Source organism: Solanum dulcamara, chromosome 1 (assembly GCF_947179165.1).
Source record: "Solanum dulcamara chromosome 1, daSolDulc1.2, whole genome shotgun sequence".
NCBI classification, from domain to species: domain Eukaryota; kingdom Viridiplantae; phylum Streptophyta; class Magnoliopsida; order Solanales; family Solanaceae; genus Solanum; species Solanum dulcamara.
The window spans coordinates 2,254,846-2,271,415 of record NC_077237.1 but is presented as its reverse complement, the minus strand read 5'-3'; the positions used below and the strand labels follow the sequence as shown (position 1 = coordinate 2,271,415).

General features: G+C 33.6%; 2 pseudogenes; both read left to right on the top strand.

The window, feature by feature from the left end:
- Window positions 1-4,496: 4,496 nt before the first annotated feature.
- Window positions 4,497-7,275, top strand: LOC129896957 (F-box/FBD/LRR-repeat protein At1g13570-like; annotated as a pseudogene).
- A 706-nt stretch (window positions 7,276-7,981) lies between these two features.
- LOC129885028 (uncharacterized) lies at window positions 7,982-16,310 on the top strand (annotated as a pseudogene).
- The last annotated feature ends 260 nt before the right edge of the window (window positions 16,311-16,570 follow it).

The window sequence follows — 16,570 nt, the reverse complement described above, 5'->3', positions numbered from 1 at the left end:
CTTTCTTTTTTTTAGTGTACTTTTGAATTTGGATGTAGATGTAACAATCATGCTTACAATTTTGGACCACATGAAAGAGCACATAGATTTTAGAGTGGTCATTCCTTTTATTGAATTATTATTAGACCATAGATTGTACTTTTAAATTTTTTACGGATCATTTAATTTGTGAACTAAAAATTGGGAAAATTATGTGGATAAGCAGACATATACTAGTGAATTAGCTAACATAGTTATAGTTTGAATTAATTATGGCTCGCGGCAAACATCTAGCTGTAATTGTAATTTGAGTTTTGTATAATTCGCGCGATTTATACAAACGTTGTGCGCAAATCGAATTATATAGCGAAATATACAAATACTACAAATTGTACATCGAATTATACAAGCGTTGTGTATGAATTATATAGTGAAATATATAAACGTTATACAAAAAATGCAAATTGTATAGTGAATTATACAAACGTATACAAATATTGTGCGAATTATACAAACTCTGCTATAACTATAGCTATGAATTGTAATTAGCAAATTATAGCTATAGAACATAATCAATGTATTTTTAGTGGCTATATGCGGAAATTCTCCTTAAAAATTATGCGTTTATATGTTCAGATGAATCATTTTGCGTGAAAAAGATAATATCACACATGACAATTCAAATTTTACTTGAGTATATCGAAATTATTAAATTATTTCATGAAAAATATCTCTCTACTTTACCTTGAAATTGTAGAAAGCCTAACAATTTTTAAAAGCCGAAAGAAAAAAACACACACTTAAAGCTCGTTTGAATTAACTTATGAGTTGATTATAAGTTGTTTTCAACTTTTTGAGTGTTTGACTGGCCAATTTAAAGTCATTTTGTATTTAAAATAAAACCAAAAAATAATTAGATCTGTTTGGCTTAGCCTATTTAAAGCAACTTATAAGTTGAAAAATTTCAACTTATAAGTCAAACAAAAGTTGGACTACCCCAACTTATTTTTTTTAGTTTATAAGCTGATTAAAATAAATTAAGTCAAACAAACACTAGTTCTTCCTAACTATCACTATTATTATTATTAATTTATTTTCTTAATGAAAACTGTTTGAGGCAGTTCACCATACTAGTGGAGAAATAGTAATAAAACACACACAACTTTAAAGACAACAACTACTACTAACCTAACATTTTAAAATGAAAAAAAGATCCAAATTAAAAGTATTTAATATCTATATATGTTGCTTGAATTTTTCTTAAATAAATAATTTGTGCAGAATTCGACATACACATGAGCGAAATCAGGAGCGCTAGAGCGCAATGTAATTTGTATGTATCTTTTTAATTGAAAAAATATAGTGTATATATCAAATTAATCATAATATATGAAATTTTTATTTCTCACGTATTTACTTTTTTATATTTTAATAATTTTTTTACGTCACACATCCAAAATTATTTTTAGTGAATTGGAACAACTATGTTGGGATAAATAAATAAAAAGGAAAAGGGCATAAATTTCCCTCTGAACTTGTATCTAAAAGTCAATTACACACTTAAAGTATCACAGTGACCTATTACACACCTAAACTATCTAAAAGTGAATTTATTACCTCCTGAAATATATAACACTACGCGCCACATCAGCGCCATGTCAAAAATTATATATATATATATATATATATTTTTTTTTTTTATTAATTAACTTTTTTTATTAACTATATTTTATACTAATTAACTTCTAATTTATTATTAGTCACCCATCCAACCCCGCCCCCCTCAAACCCCAATCATCTTCTTTACCAAAATCAAATTCACCCTCTTTCGTCATCTCAGCCATATTCAAACACTCTCTATTTTTTTTAGTCAAAATATAATAAATGTTCTTGCCTATAAATTTAATTTGCTTGAATATAAATTTCTATTTCATATCTAAAGTGAAATAAAAAAGAAGTTTGACTTATAGACTTTTAGCTAGAATTCTTCTTCTTCTTAATGAGTTTTGAAAGAAAAAAAAATCAAGATTCAAAACGGAGAGTAAATGGAGGCGGGTGTGAAGAACTTATGGTAGGTGGATATGAAGAAAAAAGGAAGTGGGTGGGAGAGATGGGTTGATTTTATTTTTTAAATTTGTTTTACTTTAAGTTTAGTCTGACTCGTTTTTTTTTTGGTCAAATCAATTTTAAAAGATAATAAATTCACTTTTAAATAATTTAAATATATAATAAATCGGCATGATAATTTAAATGAATAATTAACTTTTCGATAAAACTTTAAAAAAAATTTATGCCTTTTCTCAAAATAAAACCTCATAAGTGCATCCACAACATGATGTGATATATACGAAAGTTGGAAAAAGGCTATAAAAGAAAGTGAACTACAAGTAATGATGACATCAAGTCCAAATACTTTATCGATATAAATTGTGGTGCAGTAATGAAATTAGATCATTTTTAATCAGAATTTTAAATTTGAGTCTTAGATTTGGAGAAAATTTTATTGAAAGCGTCATCCGCAAATGAATTTTGCAATGCGCAATCTGAATTTAGTTCGAATTCCATAAGCTTCGGACACTGAATAAAAAATCAAAAAAAAAGTCCGGACACTTTAGCTTTGGATTCTAAAATTAGGGTGGACATAAATTATCCAGAATTATCAAATCAAATTGAAAATTTTATCATTTTGACGTTTGATTTATCGTATCACACTGAATAATTCAAAAGTTCACATAGTATTAGATATCTATTTTTAATTATTAATTATCAATTTATTGGAGTTAAACTTACTGAAATGAAAATCAGTCCTACTAAATTGTTTACCAGATGAATAACATTAACGAGTGAGATGTCTTGATTGACATGTGACGTCAAATTCATAATGTTATTAGAGTTTGAGAGTGAAGATTAATCTCTAGTGTGATTTCTGTCGACATGCTAAATATTGAACAAATTATTAACTTATCTTATCAAAATATTTTTTTTCATCATCATATCAGATCAATATTTTTTTTATAACAAAAAAAAGTCCTAATTAAAAGAAACTATACTTCTTTACTTTCCAATAAGGTTGTGCGACCTGTATTATCAATGCTAATTTGCACAAGCAAAATTTTATCAAGTGGAATCCTCCTCCCCAAGTCACTCCAAGCTCACTACAGATGGTGCCCACTCCAAAGATAACATTTATGAAGATATTGGAGGAGTGATCTGTGACTACAGTGGAGAGTGGATTATTGGCTTCAAAAAATAGAATTACTGCCCTCAACGACGTCTTTGCAGAACTACAAGCCATTCACTATGGGCTTAAAATGGCCGTCGATCCTCTTTTGTTCCCTATTGAAGTTGAAACAAACTCCAGAAACTATTAGAATTCATGCAATATCTACGCCCTATTTATGAAATTACATCATGTCTTGCAGATCTTTATTGAAGAAGTTGGGGAATCCAGTGATCCGACATATTTTCAGACAAGGCAATAAAGTAGCTCATGCTATGACAAAACAAGGATCCAAACAGCTAGCTAGCAGCCCATCTTCCTTTGTGAACCTCCCTCGAATGATGTCAAATGTTGCATTGAAGCAGATAAAACAAGAGTAGCTTCTACTAGACTCGTTTTTTCATTCTTGTGTAATAACTTAGTAAAATTTGATAACACGAGTGTAGTCAGTTAGTCACTAATACTGAAAGTGATCATGTAGTCACAATTATTATACATGTAACGCATTAGCTTATAATATAATATTATCTTTCAAATCAAAAAAAAAAAAAAAACAGAAGGTGAGGGACGGAATATACTTTTTTTTCCCTTTCTTTTTTCTTTTTCTGTTTTATTTCGTCTCTTTCCTCAACCGAATGTAGAGTCAATCTTTCAATTAAAAGAAGTGGATATGACTCACTTTTTTTAAAAATAATATAATTTTAAATAATTTATTTTATTCATAATAAAATTATTTATAATTATACAAATATTTATCCATAAATTAAATAATTTTTTTTCTTATGACTCCGTGCTGCCAAGCTCACACTAATGACTAGGAGCCCGTTTGGATTAATTTTTAAATTGGTCAAATCTATTTTTAAGTCAGTTTTTGACTTTTGAAAGTGTTTGACAAATATAAAATAACTCAAAATAAGTTTAAAATGACTTAAAATAAGTTTAAAATAAAAAATAGACCTCTCCTATTTTTTATTTTTGTCTTAAAAGTCATTTAAGTTTGATCTTTTATTTTTGATTTAAAAACTATTTTTTTTAAGTCAATCCAAATAAGAGCCTGAATTGGTTATAAGTTGTTTTCAGCTTTTTTGAGTATTTGACTAACTAATTTAAAGTTATTTAGTGTTTAAAATAAACTTCAATAAATAATTAAATTTATTTAAATTAATTTATTTTAAGTAATTTATAAATTAAAAATAGTTTATAAATAAATAAAAAAAGTTAAACTATATCTATTTTTTAAAATTTATAAACAATTTTCAACTTAAATAAGCAAACAGACTCTAAACCCTTCTGGAGTTCAGTTTCCTCTGAAAGCTCAAAGTCTCTTCAGTTTGCTGAAATTTCACACATTGCAACAAAAAAAATTCTCTCAGATGACTCAAGGTATACAATTCTCTCTTTCTCTCTCTCTCTCTCTCTCTCTTTTCTTTTTGTTTGAAAGTGGAATTGAGTTTATGTTTGAAGAAAAAATAGCATTTTTCTCTCCAGTTATTTACTAAGATGAAGTGGAAATTTTACTATTCAGACATAAAATTTGAAGTTTTAGAATTTGATAAATTTACTCAGATTCCTCATTTTATGTATTGTGTTTGTCAATTGATCCCCCAAAAAGTTTAATTTTACTCCTATTATGTAGTGGAGGAAGAAGACAAGAATTAAAAAAAAAACATGCTTTGACAATTAGGTTTCAAAGCCCTGCATATGTTTTTTTTGTTTATTAGAAGCAAGTGTTGTCAAAGGCACCTGAACAGGCGCCATTAAACAATTTACAATTTATATTTCACTTTATCCTAATTTTTTCTTCAATTTATTTGTTCATATATTTGGTATTCATGCTTATAATTATTAGTGTTTGTATTTTTTCTCATGTTGTGCCTTTTTTCATTAAAGCCTACTCTTCATTTGCACTTTACACTTAGAGTCCGTTGTGCTTTTTGCTTTTGATAACTCTTGTAGAAGCACCTTTAGTTTGTTCATTTTGTGCAATGTGACCTAGTGGTTGATGAAGTAGGAGAAGAACTGTGAGGTTAAAAAAATACTAGGTAATTTCTACTTATCTGCCTAGGCTTTGGTGGGCAGAGAGGCAGAGTTACATGATACATGTGTTGGTGGGAAGTACTACGTATTTAGTGTAATAGTCGATGTGCATGCAAGATGGCTTGGATACTACTGTCCTTAAGGAAAAACCACCACTAAACTTAAGGGACTAATTTGATTTTTTTCTCCATATTCTTCTAACAGATGGAAAAAGACATGCCGTTGAAGGGGATAGTGAAGATAGAATCAGTGGTTTACCAAGAAATATTATCGATCGTATCCTTGAGCTCATACCAGTTCAAGATGCAGCAAGAACTAGTATTTTGTCCCGAAACTGGAGATATATTTGGCCCACGTTTCCAAAGTTGGTGCTGGATTACCGCTTCCGTCGTAATTTTATAGGAAAGATCCAATCCGACTTCAGAGAAGCGGTAGATTGTATTCTGTTACTGCATATGGGGGACATTGTGAAGTTTGTTCTTGACGTTAGAGGAGTTTTTACTGCATATTCTTCATATGCAGTTGTTGATAGATGGATTCTTTATGTCACCAGAAATGGAGTCAAGACGTTAACCCTTCACATTTCAAATGATGATACCTATACTCTGCCTTCTTCTATTTTTAATTGTTCAACCTTGACACATTTGAAACTCTACAACTGTGTCTTCAAACCACCCAATCCCTTTCTTGGTTTTCAGAACCTTATTACCCTTCGTCTGGAAGGGACAACCTTTGTGCCAGCCACATCATTTTGTGTTATCAAGGCCCCCCTTCTTGCCAAATTGTTTTTGATCTTGTGTCGTGGTACGCAATACCTAAACATTGTTTCACCAGGGCTGAAGTCCTTGTATGTTCAGGAGAGTCACTCATATCTCGTGCTAGATTGCTTTATGAACTGCAAGAATATAAGACTGTTAGAACTTCAATTTAACGGAGTGGTTGATAATCCAACAAATGATAAAATATCAACTTTGGAGAAGCTTCTTGTTAGCTCTCCTGGACTTGAGATGCTCCATTTGGATTCATTCTTTGTTGAGGTAAGATATTGACTACTTGTCACTTGAATATTTTATAGTGATGGTGAGTTCATATGATTCTAATTATTATATTTGCTACAAAGCTTGCAGACGTTGTTCCGAATGGGCTTCCTTTTACGCTGAACTGCTTGTGGCATCTATTGTTAGATGTAGACTTCGGCAAAATGGGCCCAATTAGTTATGCTCTAGAGTTGATTAAGAATTCCCCCAATTTGAGTAAACTTGATATTTGGGTAAGTGATGGAAAATTATGTGGTCTTGCACTTGATATGTGTATGGTCTGGTTCACTTTCGCACTTCATATTCGTGAACATGAGAATCTAAAATGACCTAGGTGTCTGTTTATACCATTATTAGGTTCATGCTACCAGCGAAAATGCTGAAGCAATTTTGAAGTATATGGACAAGCCATCCTGCTTCGAACGACCACTCCACAAGCTAGAGCACATTGCCATCAAGTCTTTTAAGAGTTCAAAAGCTGAACTGGTTTTTGTAAAGCTATTGCTTTCTCGCACTCCATCTCTGTTAAAGATGTGCATTGATCAGTTTTCAGACGTAGACATTGGTATTGCCTTAGAAGTGATGCGTTTCCCCAGAGCTTCTCCCAGGGCAGAGCTATTCTATTCTTGACATAAGTTTGATTGTGATTTGAGGGTTGGAAGCAGACTGATGTTCATCTGTTGTCAATTAGTTTTGTTAAACAAGGGATGAATTGGCAAAATTTGTAAAAAATTTGTGGTCCCCTTTATTAATATTTCTTCACTAGATGTTTTGGAAGCTCAGTCTGCGTCGATGTGTTTGCTATGATTAGAAGTCTTTTGCTATATTTCTTTGTATTCTACTTCTAATTTAAGTTGCACGGGCGATTGAGAAATAGGATGTTTGATGGTTTAGCAGCAAGTGTTATTTTGTTCACATCATTGTCTATATTGCTAGTTCAAGATTCTTGTCACTGTTGTGTACCGATTGTTGTGCTATACAACTTACCTGCTAGTGGTCTAATTTCGTAGAGTTTTTGAACAAAGAAGGCAGCCGAGGGTCCTTCGGAAACAGCCTCTCTACCTCTACGAGGTAGGGGTAAGGTCTCCATACACTCTACCCTCTCCATACCTCACTTGTGGGATTTCATTGGTTATGTTGTTGTTGTTTTGAATATAGAAGGCAGCCGAGGGTCCTTTGAAAACAACCTCTCTACCTCCACGAGATAGGGGTAAGGTCTGCGTACACTCTATCATCTCCGTACCCCAATTGGGGGATTTCGTTGGGTATGTTGTTGTTTTGAACAGAGAAGGGAGGGGGTTGTGGAAAACATATGAAGCTAGATTGTTAAGTGTTACTTTGTTACTTTTGTAAATGTGTTCAGATTGCTGAAATTTCTCAGTTTTGCTGATTTTTCACACATTGCAACAAAAATATCTCTAATTTCCCCAATCAACATGACTCAAGGTATGCAATTCTCTCTCTCTCTCTTTGTTGATTTTGTTTTGGATTATGAAAGTGGAATTGAGTGTATGCTTCAAGAAAAATAGCATTTTCCTCTCCAGTTATTTACTAACATGAAGTGGAAATTTTACTGTTCAGAGATGAAATTTGAAGTTTTAGAATTTGATAAAGTAACTCAGATTCCTCTTTTATGTATTGTGTCTGTCAATTGCCTAGTGATCGATAAAATGAGAGGAGAATCATGAGGATAAAATAATGCTTGGTAATGTCTACTTATCTTCCTAGTCTTTGGTGGACAGAGTTACATGATACATGTGTTGGTGGGAGGTACTATGTATTTGGTGGAATAGTCGATGTGCACGCAAGATGGCTCAGCCACCACTGTCATTAAAGAAAAACCAATTGTGTCTTCAAACCACCCAATCCCTTTCTTGGTTTTCAGAATCTAATCACACTTCGTCTGGAAGGGACAACCTTTGTGCCAGCCACATCATTTTGTGTTATCAAGTCCCCCTCTTCTTACCAATTTGGGTTTGATCTTGTGTCGTGGTAAGCAATACCTAAACATTGTTTCCCTTGTACGTTCATGACAGTCACTCATATCTCATGCTATATTGCTTTATGAACTGCAAGAATATAAGACTGTTGGAACATGAATTTAACGTAGTGGTTGACAATCCAACAAATGATAAAATATCAACTTTGGAGAAGCTTCTCGTTAGCTCTCCTGCACTTGAGGTACTCCATTTAGATTCCTTCTTTGTTGAGGTAAGATATTGATTACTTGTTTCACTTGAATATTTTATAGTGATGGTAATTTCATATGATTCTACTTATTATATTTGCTACAAAGCTTGCAGACGTTCCGAATGGGCTTCCTTTTACGCTCAACTGCTTGTGGCATCTATTGTTAAATGTAGAATTCAGCAAAATGGGTCCAATTTCTTATGCTCTAGAGTTGATTAAGAATTCCCCCAATTTGAGTAAACTTGAGATTTCAGTAAGTAATGGAAAATTATGTGGTCTTGCACTTGATATGTGTACAATCTGGTTCACTTTTGCACTTAATATTTGTGAACATGAGAATCTAATATAGCTTGGTATTTCTTCATACCATTATTAGGTCCGTTCTACCAGCGACAGTCCCAAAGCAATTTTGACGTATCTGGACACACCATCCTGCTTGGAACGGCCACTCGACAAGCTCAAGTATGTGGCTATCAATCATTTGTGAGTTTAGAAGCTGAACTGTTTTTTGTAAAGTTACTGCTTTCTCACGCTCCATCTCTGCCAAGTATTTGCATTGATCAGTATACAGACATAAACATTGATATTGCCTTAAAATTGATGTGTTTTCGCAGAGCTATTCTATTCTCAATGTAAGGTTTAGGATGTTGATCTGTGATTTGAGGGTTGGAAGTCGGACTGATGTTTATCTGTTGTCAATTAGTTTTGTTAAACAAGAGATGAATTGTCAAATTTTGTAAAAAATGCGTGGTCCCTTTATTAATATGTTCTTCACTAGATGTTTTGGAAGCTCAGTCTGCGTTGATGTGTTTTATATATATATGATTAGCTGTCTTTTGCTATATTTCTCTGTATTATACTTCTGATTATTTGCAATGGCTATTGAAAAATAGTATATTTGATGGTTTAGCAGAAAGTGTTATCTTGTTCACAGCATTGTATATATTGCCAGTTAAGAATCCTGTTACTGTTATACAGATTATTGTGCTATACAACTTACCTAATAGTGGTTTGTGTACACTCCACCCTTCGGAAACAACCTCTTTACCTCCACGAGGTAGGGATAAGGTCTGCGTACATATACCCTCCCCAGGCCCCATTTGTGGGATTTCACTGAGTACATTGTTGTTTTGAATAGCGAAGGTAGGGGGTTGTGGGAAGCATGTGAAGTTGGATTGTTAAGTGTTACTTTTGTAAATGTGTTTAAATGGATAATTTTGTTAAGTCCTCAATAATGTACCAATCCAGTTGCCAATGCCGTAAAGGGTTCTTGGGCCACATGTGTCATCTCATAATCCCATTTAAAAAATGGCCTATTTAACCCCAAAAGTAATGTCAAAGGCAATTAAAGTTTAATAGGTGAAACTTTGATCAATGCGGTGTTAGATGCTGTCTCAACCTACATGCTTACCCTTTTCCCCATGTCAGCAAGGGTAATAAAGAGGCTAGACAAGATTAGGAGAACCTTTTTTTGGCAAGGAAATAATATCAGGATAGGTTATCACATAGTCAAGTGGAAAGAACTCATCTCAAGCAAGAAACAGGGGGGCCTTGGCATTAAAAACCTGAAGAACCAAAGTAAAGCTTTGAAAATGAAGTGGCTGTGGAGATATGCCCATGAGACACTCTTTAAGGAAAAATGTGATCAGAACAAAGTATGGAGAATTGGATGGGTGGATGACTAAAGAAGCAAACAATCCTTATGGTGTCACTGTTTGGAGATCTATCAGAAATTGGCACCCCATTTTACTTAACCACAATATCATTGGTGTATGTGATGGTAATAAAACCATCTTCTGGAAAGATAGGTGGTTAGGTAATTGGAGGCTTGCAGAGAAGTTCCTGATCTGTTTGATTTAGCTATCCATCAGGACAGAACAGTAGCTGACATGTGGGCACACCAAGGCTGGGAATTAAATTTCAGAAGAGGCTTGAATGATTGGCAAATTCCTAGACTGATTGAGTTCTTCAAAATTCTTGAAGCTAGTGAGCGACAGACTCAGTAGCTTTGTTTATTATGTATAAATAATTTATCCAAAACCTAGTGAGCGAAAAAGATTGTGGTATCTCTGCCTCCGACTATAAGTAAGCAGTTTATAAACGTGAGATTTCTAATCATGAAAAATTGGATAGTTTACCTACAAAAATAGGTTAAAAAGTCGTGATGATGTAAGAATTTCTCACCCAAACCATTTTGTATATAAGTAAAACTCTAATTTAAAACATAAAATCCCTCTTGATCAATTTATGTAACACTGTTTAACTACAACATTTAAGAATATAGCAATTTAATTTTGAAATTTATGATTCAAGACAAGTTTTAGACATTTATATCGCTATAAACCATTTCAAAAAGTAATAAAATTAATTTTTTTCTTAATATAGAACTATATATATATAGAACAAAGTTGGAAAAAAAAGAGCCTTCCACATAACTTTACTATTATACCACTTAACTTGTTACTCCTATTTAACACTCAATCCCCTTGACCACTTTCTCGTTTTCTGTGAGAGCTCAAGAGCCTCTTTTTAGGTAATAAAAAATCAAATTGCACACATTGGACAGAGAGGTAGAAAACAAATCAAGAACAGAAAATTTCTTTAACATGACTCAAAGTATGTATTTCTCTCTTTTTCCCTTATTTGTTTTCCTTCATTTGAGTTTATTAATTTAAAGCCCTAAGAAACAATTCATTTCCAATTTTTTTAATTGTTTCTGTTTTGCTGCTTGTAATCTTAAGATAGCATGAAGCAATAATTCATTTCCAATTAGGTTATACACAAATTGGTGGACACCCAACAATTGGCTTTCATCAAAGAAAGGCAAATAATGGATGCCATCCTTATGGCAAATGAACTAGTGGATTCTAGAGTCAGAAGCAATACACCTGGCATTCTTTGCAAGTTAGATATACAGAAAGCCTATGACCACCTTGAGTGGAGTTTTTTGCTGGAGACCCTCTCTAAAAGAGGATTTGGAGGCAGATGGATAAGATGGATGAAGTTCTGTATAAGCACAGTAAAATTCTGTCCTTATCAATGGTACCCCTACGGATTCTTCTCCTCACAGAGAGGTTTAAGGCAAGGAGATCCCTTATCTCCCTTCCTCTTCATCATTGCCATGGAGAGTCTTAATGATATGTTGAAAATTGCCCAAGAAAATAGTTGGTTGAAGGGATTTAGAGCATCAAACAGGGTAGGTTCTGACTTGGAGATTACTCATCTGCAGTATGCTGATGACACACTGATATTTTGTGAGGCCAACAGGAACCAACTCATGATTCTCAGGGTCATTTTTGTTCTCTTTGAAGCAATATCAGGGTTACACATCAACTGGGATAAGAGCTTCTTATATCCAGTTAATGAGGTTCCTAATTTAACCTCTTTGGCTTGGATTCTTGGTGGAAGAATTGGGGATCTACCAACTGTTTATCTGGGCATTCCATTGTGAGCTAAGAACAGGTCTATAGATATATGGAATGGCGTGGTAGAGAAGTGTGAGAAAAGGTTGGTGAACTGGAAAAGTCAATCTCTCTCCATGGGAGGAAGACTAACATTAATCAATAGTGTTTTGGACTCAATGCCTACATATATGATGTCCCTTTTCCCTATCCCTGATGGGGTCATTGAGAGACTTGATGCTCTAAGAAGAAACTCTCTGGGAAGGAAACAGTGAAGCCAAGAAATTCCACTTGGTAAAGTGGGATGCACTGATTGGAAGTAAACAGAAAGGGGGTATGGGGGTAAGGAACTTAAAAACACAGAGTCAATGCCTTATGATGAAGTGGCTCTGGAGACTTGCATCTAGTGAACTGGCACTTTGGAAAGAAGTGATCCAGTTGAAGTATGGAATGGCAGACCATTGGACCACCAATATGGTCGCTAACACTTATGGAATCAGCCTTTGGAGGTCCATCAGTAATTTGTGGCCAAAGCTAAGAGAGAATTGTTGTATAAGAACAGAAGATGGCAGGAAGGTTTTCTTTCTGGGAAGACAACTGGCTTGAACAAGCTTCTCTAAAGGATACCTTTTATGACATTTACATTCTAAATCAGCAACAAAGGGCCACTGTGTCTGAATTTTGGTCTGAACAGGGATGGAACTTGAGTTTTAGAAAACCTTTTAATGACTGGGAGATTTTGAGGTTAGTTGAGTTCTACCGCAAGTTGCATCAATTCAAAGGAACTTCTAATGACCAAGATAGATTGGAATAGCAGGGTCACAGTCAAGACAGATTCAGTGTGAAAGGGGCCTACAAAAAGCTTAATCCTTATGATAATCAGATTGATGACTGGCTTTGGAAGCTTATATGGAAAGTTAAAATTCCTTATAAAGTATCCTGTTTTACTTGGCTTGTGGCTAAACAAGCTGTGTTAACTCAAGAAAATCTCATGAAGAGGGGGATCCATCTAAGCCCTAGATGCTGCTTATATGAAGAAAAGGCTGAGACAATTACTCACCTATTTCTACACTGCAAGATTACGTATCTACTGTGGAAAATCTTCATAAATATGAAGGGTCTTAGCTGGGTGATGCCACGAAAAATAGCTCAGACCCTGAAGATCTGGAGCAGCTATGCTAACATCTCTGACCACAAGGATAGATGGAAAATTATACCAGCTTGCATCTGGTGGTCAGTTTGGAGAGAAAGAAACCTCAGGTGCTTCCGGAACAAGAGCAACGACATCCAGAAGATGAAGATGAATTGTTCATTCTTGGTGTAACAGGAGTATATGGAAGATCTAGAATCAGTTATAGATGTCTTAAGCTCTTTATAATTTTTTGGTAAAGGATTGAAGATCTTCCGGATACTCTACGTCAATTGTAATTAGGAAACTTGTAACTTGTTGTGGCAGTTTCTGATTTTTTGGAAATAATACAAGTTGTTACTTTCTCAAAAAAAATAAATAATTCATTTCCAATTTTGTTTCTGCTTTGATTGCACTTCTTTGAACGGAGGGTGTATTGAAAATAGCCCTTCTATGCCACAAAGGCAGGAGTAAGGCCTTCGTACATCCCGTCCTTCCTAGACTCCACTTATGCGATTACACTGGATATGTTATTGTATTTCTAGAATTTGAAGCTAATTTAGGATGTAAATATTAAGGGAGTTGAGTCTATGCCTGAAGAAGTAGTAGCAATTTTGGAATTTTTTTGTTCAGAGATGATTTTTTTTGAAAGGGAACCTTGGCGTAATTGGTAAAGTTATTGTCATATGATCAGGAGGTCACGGGTTCAAGTTGTGTATACAACCTCTTTGCAGAAATGCAGCACGATACAATAGATCCTTATGATCCATCCCTTCCCTCGACTCTGCACTTTAGCGGGAGCTAAGTGCATCTAACTGCCTCTTTTGAAGAGATGGCCACTTTGGTTTGAGCCACTTATCTTGGTAAGATAAATGATCGATATGAAGTTACGTTTTGTTTGGACATACAATTTAAAACAATCAAAATTTTGCCAATCTTACCAAATGAGCAAACGAATAACGATAATGTTCATAAACAAGATAAAATATCCTAAGATGCTGCATTGATAAATCATATATTTTTGTGTTCCTTTTATAAATAAGTATCTGAGTTTACAATCTTTTAAATTCACATAATTTTATAAAGATCCAGTAATCAATAATAATTACTTGTTCTTTAATATAATCTTTTCATAAAAGAAAAACCTTCTCGTTCCTCTGAAAGTTCAAAAACTAGTCATGAGTTTTGCTGAAATTCCACGCATTAGAACAAAAAATTGCTTACACAAGTAATGTCAAGCTTCAATTAATTTTTATAACTTCACACATAGATTTTTGCAACTTCAATCGCGTATGTCGGAGGTTGTTTCTAAGTGGTTAAACTTTAAAAAATTATAATATTTAAATGAGTCCCAAATTGGCTATCCGTGCACTTGCCCCAATTTGTAGAGAGTACTCATATTAGTTGTCCATTTTATTATAAATACTTATTTCAAATTATTTATCAAAATTTTGAAATCAAGATAAAATTAATTATTTTTTTACCAAAAATAAAAAAAATAAAATCTCTGGTTTCCTCTGAAAGCTCAAAGACAATTCAGTTTTGCTTGAAATTTCACACATTGCAACAAAAAATTCTCCAATTTCCCCAATCAACATGACTCAAGGTATGCAATAATCTTTCTTTGTTTTTTTTTGGATTATGAAAGTTGAATTGAGTCTATGCTTGAAGAAAAATAGCATTGTGTCTTAAGAGTTTACTGTTCAGAGCTGAAATTTGAAGTTTTAGAATTTGACAAAGTAACTAAGATTTCTCATTTTATGAATTGTGCCTTTCAATTGATCCCAAAAAAGTTTAATTTTAGTGCTATTATGTAGTTGAAGACAAAAATAAAGAAAAAAATATGCTTTGAGAATTAGGTTTCAAAGCCCTGTATATGTTTTTTTTTTGTTTTGTAGAAGCATTTCTAGTTTTCTCATTTTGTGCACAATTGGGTGTTGCCTAGTGGTCGATAAAATGAGAGGTGAATCATGAGTTTAAGAAAATGGTAGGTAATTTCTAGTTGTCTTCTTTGGCTTTAGTGGACAGAGTTACATGATACCTGTGTTGGTGGTGGTGGGAGGTAACACGTATTTGGTGGAATACCTGAACTTGAGGTGCTCCATTTGGATTCATTCTTTGTTGAGGTAAGATATTGATTACTTGTTTCAATATTTTATAGTGATGGTAATTTCATATGATTCTAATTATTATATTTGCTACAAAGCTTGCAGACGTCGTTCCGAATGGGCTTCCTTTTACGCTCAACTGCTTGTGGAGTGTATTGTTAAATGTAGACTTTGGCAAAATGGGTTCGATTTCTTACGCTCTACAATTGATTAAGAATTCCCCCAATTTGAGTAAACTTGATATTTGGGTAAGTAATGGAAAATTATGTGGTCTGGTTCACTTTTCACTTCATATTTGTGAACATGAGAATCTAAAATGACCTAGGTGCCTGTTTATACCATTATTAGGTTCTTGCTACCAGAGACAATGCTGAAGCGATTTTGAAGTATCTGGACACACCATCCTGTTTGGAACAACCACTCGACAAGCTCAAGTATGTGGCCGTCAATCATTTTATGAGTTCAGAAGCTGAAGTGTTTTTTGTAATGTTACTGCTTTCTCTCACTCCATCTCTGCTAAGTATGTGCATTGATCAGTATACAAACATAAACATTGAAATTCCCTTAGAATTGATGCGTTTTCGTAGAGCTTCTCTCAGGACAGAGCTATTCTATTCTCAACGTAAGGTTTAGGATGTTAACTCAGTTGATCTGTGATTTTTGAGAGTTGGAAAGTAGACTGATGTTTATCTGTTGTCAATTAGTTTTGTTAATCAAGGGATGAATTTGCAATTTTTTTTTGAATTCCAGTTCCTTTATTAATATGTTCTTCACTATATGTTTTGGAAGCTCAGTCTGCGTCGATGTGTTTGATATGATTAGCAGTATTTTGGTATATTGTTCTGTCATCTACTTCTGATTATAGTTGCACTGGCTATTGAGAAAATGTGTTATTTTGTTCACAGCATTGTATATATTGCCAGTTAAGATTCTTCTCACTGTTATACAGATTCTTGTGCTATACAACTTACCTACTAGTCGTCCGTGTACACTCTTATCCTTCGGAAACAACCTCTCTACCTCTACTAGGTATACCCTATCCTCCCCATACCTCACTTGTTGGATTTCACACAGAGAAGGCAGGGGTTGGGAAACATATGAAGCCAGATTGTTAAGTGTTACTTTTGTAAATGTGTTCAGATGGATAATTTTGTGAAGTCCTCAATAATATACTAATCTAGTTGCCAATGCTCTAAAGGGTTCTTTGCCTCTAACTATAAGTAAGCAGTTTTAAAATGTGAGATTTGTAATAATGAAAATAGGATAGTTTACCTACAAAAGTAGGTTAAATTGTCGCAATGATGTAAGAATTTTTTACACTAACTATTTCGTATATAAGTTAAACTCTAATTTAAAATGTAATATCCCTCTGATCAATTTATGTGGCACCGTTTAACTACAACACTTAAGAATAAAATAATTTATCTTTGGAATTTTGTGATTCAAGACAAGGTTTAGACATTTATATC